The sequence below is a fragment of the Delphinapterus leucas genome, chromosome 3 (genome assembly GCF_059928025.1).
Source record: "Delphinapterus leucas isolate spDelLeu-1000000601 "Yukka" chromosome 3, BTC_Dleu_Yukka2, whole genome shotgun sequence".
Lineage (NCBI taxonomy): Eukaryota > Metazoa > Chordata > Mammalia > Artiodactyla > Monodontidae > Delphinapterus > Delphinapterus leucas.
The window spans coordinates 161,616,965-161,626,009 of record NC_143131.1 but is presented as its reverse complement, the minus strand read 5'-3'; positions in this window follow the sequence as shown (position 1 = coordinate 161,626,009).

The following is a 9,045-nucleotide window of genomic DNA, read 5'->3' as shown; positions in this document are numbered from 1 at the left end:
TATCCCACCACTTTAGGTGGTCACAAAGAGGTTTTATCATGGATGATGTTGGATTATGAGAAATATTTTTCTTGGTATCTTGATGCATTTATTTTCTTTTTTCTTTTATTCTACTTATATTGTGTGTTATATCAATTGGTTTGATATAACACACAAGCCTGTTAAATCAGGCTTGTTTTCTCTTCCTTTCAATTTATGCTATTTCCTGAAGGTTGACCAGAAAATTTGCCTAAAATTCTCTAACCAATTGAGAGATAAAACAATCTTCTATTCCTGGGATAAACCCCACTCACATGTTTACACACATACACCCATTACCCCACTCAAAATAAAGAACATTTCCATCACCCCAAATTTTCCCTCATGCCCCTTGAATCCTTACACCCCATGGACAAACACTGTTTTGATTTCTGCCACCAAGTTTAGTTTTGCCATTTCTTGAAATTCATATACATGAAACCATACATTATGTTTTCCTTTGTGTCTGACTTCTTTCAGTCAACAGTGTTTTTCAGATCAATCTATGTTATTATTATGTATATAAGTATTTTGTTTTTGTTGTTGCTGACAAATATTCTGTGGTAAAAACAAGTGACAAGACACTCATTCATTCTCCTGATTATAGACACCTGGTCTGTGTGCCATTTTAGCCTTCTAAAAACATTCTTTCATAAGTGTTTTTCTCGACATATGCTGTAATTTCCTTTTTTTAAAATTTTATTGGAGTATAAGTTGTTTACAATGTTAGGTTCGTTTCAGGTGTACAGCAAAGTGGTTCAGTTATATAAGTACATATATTCATTCTTTTTCAGATTCTTTTCTCATACAGGTTATCGCAGAATATTGAGTAGATTTCCCTCTGCTATAGAGTTGGTCCCTGTTGGTTATCTGTCTTATTCAATACATATAGTAGTGTGTGTGTATTCATCCCAAGCTTCTGATTTATCTCTCCCCCACATCATGTTTCCCCTTTGGTAACCATATGTTTGTTTTTAATATCTGTAAGTCTGTTTCTATTTTGTAAATCAATTCATTTGTTTCCTTTCTTTTTTAAATTAGATTCCACATATGAGTGATATCATATGATGTTTGTCTTTCTCTGACTTACTTCACTTAGTATGATAATCTATAGGTTGGTCCATGTTACTGTGAATGGCATTATTTCATTCTTTTTATGGCTAAGTAATATTCCATTGTATTTATATATGTACCACATCTTCTTTAACCATTTTTCTGTTGATGGACATTTAGGTTGCTTCCATGTCTTGGCTATTTTAAATAGTGCTGCAGTGAACATTGGGGTGCATGTATCCTTTCAAATTATGGTTTTCCCCAAGTATATGCCCAGGACTGGGACTGCTGGATCATATGGTAGTTCTATTTTTAGTTTTTTAAGGAACCTCCATACTATTCTCTATAGTGGTTGTACTAATTTACATTCCCACCAACAGTGTGGAAGAGTTCCCTTTCCTCAACACGCACTCCAGAATTTATTGTTTGTAGACTTTTTGCTGATGTCCATTCTGACCAGTGTGAGATGGTACCTCATTGTAGTTTTGATTTGCATTTCTTTAATAATTAGTTATGCTGAGCATTTTTTCATCTGCTTTTTGGCCATCTGTATATCTTCTTTGGAGAAATGTCTAGTTAGATCTGCCTATGTTTTGATTGGGTGGTTTTCTTGACATAGAGCTGCATGAGCTGTTTGTAAATTTGGGGGATTAATCCTTTGTTGGTCACTTCGCTTGCAAATATTTTCTCCATTCTGTGGGTTTTCTTTTTGTTTTGTTTATGGTTTCCTTTGCTGTGCAAAAGCTTTTAAGTTTAATTAGGTCCCATTTATTTTTGTTTTTAATTTCATTACTCTAGGAGGTGAATCAAAAAAAGATATTACTGTGATTTATGTCAAAGAGTGGTCTGCCTATGTTTTCCTCTAAGAGTTTTATAGGGCTTCCCTGTGGCACAGTGGTTGAGAGTCCACCTGCCGATGCAGGGGACACGGGTTCGAGACCCAGTCTGGGAAGATCCTACATGCCGCGGACTGGCTAGGCCCGTGAGCCATGGCCACTGAGCCTGCACGTCTGGAGCCTGTGCTCCACAACAGGAGAGGCCGCAACAGTGAGAGGCCTGCGTAAAAAAAAAAAAAAAAACATAGATTGGTTGAATGGGTAAAAAGACAAGATTCATCTGTAAGCTATCTGCAAGAGACTCTCTTTAGATCTAATGACATACATAGGCTGAAAGTAAAAGGGTGGAAAAAGGTATTCTACACAAAGGTTAACCAAAAGAGAGCAGGGGTAGCTACTTAAATCAGACAAAATGGCCTTTAAGTAAAAATTTATCATAAGAGACAAAGGAGGACATTATAGAAAGATAATGAAAGATATCTTCCATTCATCAGGAAAACACAACAAATATATATATATATGGTCAGAGGTCCCAAATATATGAAGCAAACATGAGGAAATTCGAGTGAGAAATAGACAGCTCCACAATAATAGTAGGAATATTCAATATCCCACTTTCAACCATGGATAGAACAACCAGACAATCAATAAGGAGATAGAAATCTTGAACAACATTACAGACTAACTGAACTTAACAGATGTACAGAACACTGATCTAACAACGGAAGAATACACATTTTTCTGAAGTGCACATGGAATAGTCTCAAGAATAGACCATATGTTAGGTCACAAAACAAGTCTTAGCAATTTTAAAAGACTGAAAATCATGCAAACTATCATTTCTGATCACAATGGAATGAAACTAAAACTCAACAGGCAAGAGAAAAACTGAAAAAAACCTCATATAGGTGGAAATTAAACAACACACTCTTAAACAGCCAATGGAGCAAAGAAGAAATGCCAAGGAAAATTAGTAAGTACCTGGATATAAATGAAAATGAAGACACAAAGTACCAAAACTTATAAGATACAGCAAAAGCAGTGTTAAGAAAGAAATTTATATCTGTAAATTTTACATTAAAAAAAGAAAAGATATCTCATATCTACCACTTAACATTACACTTCAAGGAATGAGAAAAGTAAGACAAACTAAACCTGGATATAGCAGAAGGAAGGAAATAATGAAATTAGAGCAGTGATAAATGAAATAAAAACAGAAAAGCAGTACAGAAAAACAACAAAAGAGTTTGTTCTTTGCAAAGAACAATGAAATTGATTACTTAACTAACCATGATAAAAGGGAGAATACTCAGATAATTAAAATCAGAAATGAAAGAGGAGACATTACAACTGATTCTACAGAAATAAAAAGTATTATGAGAGAATACTATCAACAACTGTATGCAAAAAAACTGGATAATGTAGAATAAATGAATAAATTCCTAGAAACATAGAATCTATGAAGACTAAATCATGAAGAAATAAAAATGTCTGAACAGACCTATAATTAGTAAGGAGATTTAATCATTAATCAAAAACTTCCGAACAAAGAAAATCCCAGGACAGATAGCTTCATTGGTAAGTTCTATCAACATTTAAAGAAGCATTAGGTCGTGGGACTTCCCTGGTGGCGCAGTGGTTAAGAATCCACCTGCCAATGCAGGGAACACTAGTTCAATCCCTGGCCCAGGAAGATTTTACATGCCGTGGAGCAACTAAGCCAGTGCACCACAACTACTGAGCCTGCACTCTAGAGTCTGCGAGCCACAAGTACTGAACCCACATGCCACAATTACTGAAGCCTGCATGCCATAGAGCCCTCGTGCTGCAACTACTGAAGCCTGCACACCTGTGCTTTGCAACAAGAAAAGTCACCACAATGAGAAGCCCATGCACCACAACGAACAGTAGCCCCACTTGCTACAACTAGAGAAAGCCCGCGTGCAGCATTGAAGACCCGATGCAGCCAAAAACAAATTTTTTTTTAAAAAAAGAGGAATTAACACCAATCCTCCTCAAACTTCAAGAAATTGAAGAGGAGAGAACACTCCCAGACTGATTTTATGAGCCAGCATTACCCTGATACCAAAGGAAACAAAGACTACAAGAAAAAAAAAAAACACAGACTAAAATTCCTAGTGAATATCCATGTAAAAGTTTGCAACAAAATACTAACAAAGAGAGTTTAACAGCACATTAAAAGGATTACACATCATGACCAAACTGGATTTATTCCTGGGATGCAAGGATAGCTCAACATACAAAAATCAACTAATGTAATACACAACATAACAGAATGAGGAAAAAACCCATAGAATCATCTCAAGGAATGCAGAAAAGTCCTTTGACAAAATTCAAACTCTTAAGAAAAAAACCTCTCAAAAAACTAGGAGGAGAAAGAAAGTACTTCAACGTAATAAAGGCCATATAGGAAGCCCATAGCTACAAATCAACAAGGACTGAAAGGTTTCCTCCTAAGATCAGAAACAAGGCAAAGGTGCTAAATTTCACCACCTGTGTTCAGTATAGTACTGTAAGTCCTAGTCAGAGCAATTCAGCAAAAAAATAAATAAAAGGTATCCAAACTGGAAACAAAAAAGGACAATTATCTCATTCCACAGACAATATAATCTTATATGAAGAAATCCCTGAAGATTGCACGCGCACGCGCGCACACACACACACACACTTAAAATTAATAAATGAATTCAGCAAAGTTGCAGAAAACAAAATCAACACATGAAAACCAGTTGCATTTCTATACACTAACAATGGAGAATCTGTAAAGAAAATTAAGAAAACAATCCCATTAAAAGAGCATTAAAAAGAACAAAATACTTAGGAATAAACTTATCCAAAGAGGTGAAAGTCTTGTACACTAAAACTACAAGTCTTGTACTACAAAACTCACTAACAACAAATTATCTGAGAAAGACATTAGGAAAATGATCCTATTTGCAATAGCATCAAAAACAATAAAGTACTTAGGAAAAATTTAACCGAGAAGTTGAAAGATCTCTACACTGAAAGACATGGAGCAGTATCCTGTGTTCATGGACTGAAAAAATTAATATTGTTAAAATGTCCATACTACCCAAAGCCATCTCTATCAAAATTTCAATGGCATTTGTTTTTACAGAAAAGGAAAAAAAATCCTAAAATTTATATAGAACCACAAAAGACTCCAAAGAGCCAAAGAAATTCTGAGAAAGAAAAAACAAAGCCAGACACACCACATGTCCTGGCTTCTAACTATATTACAAAGTTATAGTAATAAAACAGTATGGTACTGAATTAAAAACAGCAATGGAACATAATCAAGACTTCAGAAATAAATCCATGCAAATATGGTTAACTAATATTTGACAAGGGAGTCAAGAAAACTCAGTGGAGAAAAGACAGTCTCTTCAATAAATGGTGCTGGGAAAAGTGGATATGCACATATAAAAGAATGAAACTAGACCCCTATGTTATACCACTCACAAAAATTAACTCAAAATTGATTAGAGTTAAATGTAAGGCCTGAAATCATAAAAGTTCTAAAAGAAAAAATAAGAGAAAAGCTTCTTGGCAGAAGTCCTGGTAATGATTTTTAATGAACATGACACCTAAAGCACAAGAAACAAATAAAAAACAAGTGATACTACATCAAGCTAAAAAACTTCTGCACAGCAAAAGAAACAATCAACGATGTGAAAACACAACTTATGGAATGAGAAAACATATTTGCAAAACCATATATCTGATAAAGGATTAATATCCAAAACATACAAAGAACTCTTACAAAACTCAATAGCAAATAAATAATCCAATTTAGAAATGGGCAAAGACCTGAATAGATATTTTTCCAAACAAGATATTCAAATGGTGAACAGGTACTTGAAAAGGTGCTCAACATCACTAATCATTAGTAAAATGCAAATCAAAGTTACAATGAGATATAACTTCATATTTGTTAAAATGCCTATTATCAAAAAGATGAGATAACAAATGCTGACGAGGATGTGTAGAAAAAGGAATCCTTATGCACTGTTGGGGGGAATGTAAATTGATATAGCCACGATGGAAACAGCATGAAGTTTCCTCAAAGAATTAAAAATAGAACTACCATATGATCTGGTAGTTCAACTTTGGCATGTATCCAAAGAAAACATTATCTGCACCCCCGTGTTCATTGCATTATTTACAACAGCCAAGACATGGAAACAACTTAAGTTTTTTTGACAGATGAATGGACAAAAAAAAAAGTGGTAATATGTACACACACACACACACACGGGAGGGGAGACTAAATGAGTAAATGGAGCTATAATAAATAAATGTTTCCATTTTTTACTGGAATTAAGTAAGTATGATCTGAAGTAAATTGTGATAAATTAAGATGCATATTGCAATCCCAAAAGTAACCACTAAGAACTCCCTAATTTAAAAAAAAAGGATTAGGGGATTCCCTGGTGGCACAGTGGTTAAGAATCCGCCTGCCAATGCCGGGGACACAGGTTTGATCCGTGGTCCGGGAAGATCCCACATGCCACGGAGCAACTAAGCCCATGCACCACAACTACTGAGCCTATGCTCTAGAGCCTGTGAGCCACAGCTACTGAAGCCAGCGTTCCACAACTACTGAAGTCCACATGACACAACTACTGAAGCCCATGCACCTAGAGCCTGAGCTCCACAACAAGAGAAGCCACTGTAATGAGAAGCCTGCACACCACATTGAAGAGTAGCCCCCGCTCTCTGCAACTAGAGAAAGCCCAGGTGCAGCAACAAAGACACAACACAGCCAAAAATAAATTAATTAATAAAAGGATTAAAGTGGACCACTGGAAAATATTTATTTAATATAAAAAAAAGTGGTAAAGAGCTACACAATAACACAAAAGACATGTGATAGAAAATAAATAGCAAAGTGATAGACCTACAGCAAACCATATAAAATAATACTAGAGTACATCAAATACTCCAATCAAAAGGCAGAGATCATCACTGGGGGAAAAAAAGCAAAAATAAATAAATAAATAAGTGGTGTTTACAAGAGACACACTTTAGATTAAAAGACACACATAGGTTGAAGTTAAAAGGACAAGAAATGATATATCTTTTAAAGTCACTATACTAATATAATAGAAAGTAAACAATAAAATAAAAAATATTATAAACAAAGAGGGACATTTTATGATTAAAGGGCAATTAATTCATCAGAAAAATATAACAATTATAAACATATATGCACCTGAAATCAGAGCCTCAAAACCCATGAAGTAAAAATTGTCAGAATTAAAGGAAGAAATAGACACTTCAACAAAAATAGCTTGAGATTTCAATAGCTCCCTTTCAATGATAGAATAATTAGAAAAAATCAGCAAGAATATAAAAGACTTATAAGACACCATCAACCAACTTGAGAAAGCTGACATCCATAGTTTTTATTAATGTCCTTAAGTTCCGGATTTGTCTATTTGGCCTCTGAGTGGGAAAAACCTCACTCTCCCTCCTGTGCTTCTCCTTTAACACTACTACCACACTCACAGCACTCTTCACACTAGATGTGTGTTTTCCCCCATCAAGCAATTGTGACATCAGCTGGGTGTCCTACAACTTAACTCAGTTCTGCTACTATCTACCTGGAGATAGTATCGGATTCCACAGGAGCTCAGCCCCACCTCAAATGCCAATCAAAAGTGGTGGGTGCCCAGGCTTCTCTCCAATTTGACTATGTTGATTTAAAAGAATATATGAAAAATAAATAAATAAATAAAAGAATATATGCACAACGTGAGAGTGGCAAGTTAAGTTTTATTTGGGGCAAAATGAGGACTGCAGCCCGGGAGACAGCATTTCAGATAACTGAGAAACTGCTCCAAGGAGGCGAGGGGAGGAGCTAGGATATAGAGGAGTTTTGAAACAAAGAGCAGACAATTGGGAACGTCAAAGTTGTTAAATAAAGAGAACCAGATATCTCAAGTTAAGGAATTTAGTGCTTCTGTGTATGGGAAGATGCAAGAGTCTGGGCTCACTGAAGTCATTCCTTTGATATGCACCTCAGCTATCTGGGGCCAGTATTTTCACATCCTGAGTTTCCTCAGCGCTCACAGCAGGGAGTTGCTGCAGTCTGATGGCTGCTAGATGGCAGGTATTCTTTTCAGCCCTGAGTTTCCTCAGGCCTCACCAGCTCACGTTGGAGGGCTGCAATTATTGGTGACTGTGACATCCTTTGTTTATCGATATGGCAGGAAATATTCCATTTATAAATATTCCATTCCATTTATAAATATTCCATTTATCAACTACAAATTGGAGGTTCCCATGACTTCCTCCCCCATGGATTCCATTATTTGCTAGAATAGCTCACAGAACTCAGGGCAACTATTTACTTACTGTTTACCAGTTTATTATAAAAAGATATAATAAAGGATATAGATGAACATCCAGATGGAAGAAATGTGTAAGGCAAGGTATGTGGGAAGAGGCACAGAGGTACCATGCCCTCTCTTGGTCCAACACTCTCCCATCACCTCCATGTGTTTACTAACCCAGAAGCTCCCCAAACTCCATTCTATGGGGATTTTTATGGAGACTTCATCATGTAGGCATGATCAATTATTAAATCCATTTCCAGCCCCTCTCTCCTCTCTGAAATTGGGAGTGGAGCTGAAAATTCTCTGCTTCTAATCATGGTTTGGTCTTTCTGGTGACCAGCCCCCATCCAGGAGCCATCATGGAGCCCACCAAGAGTCACTTCACTAGAAAAAAAAAAATGCTGCTATCACTCAGGACATTCCAAGGAATTTAGGAACATGGTGTCAGGAGCCAGGGTCAAAGACCAAACATTAGAACAAAAGATGCTCATAGTGCTCTTATCACTTAGGAACTTACAAGCGTTTTTAGGAGCTCTGTGTAGGAACTGGGGGTGGAGACCAACATATATATTTTCCATTAGCTCACGGCATCCATTCATCACAGTGCCAATTGTACAGACTATATTTCTTATTTTCTGTATTTTTAATGCTCTGGCATTAGTATCCTGACTGACTGGGGTAAAGCTGCCCCTTCAAGGGCTAGTCAAGTTTTAGAGATAGCTAGGGCTCAATTGGGAGCACACCTTTCATATGCAAACTAACCAATCCAGAGCCCA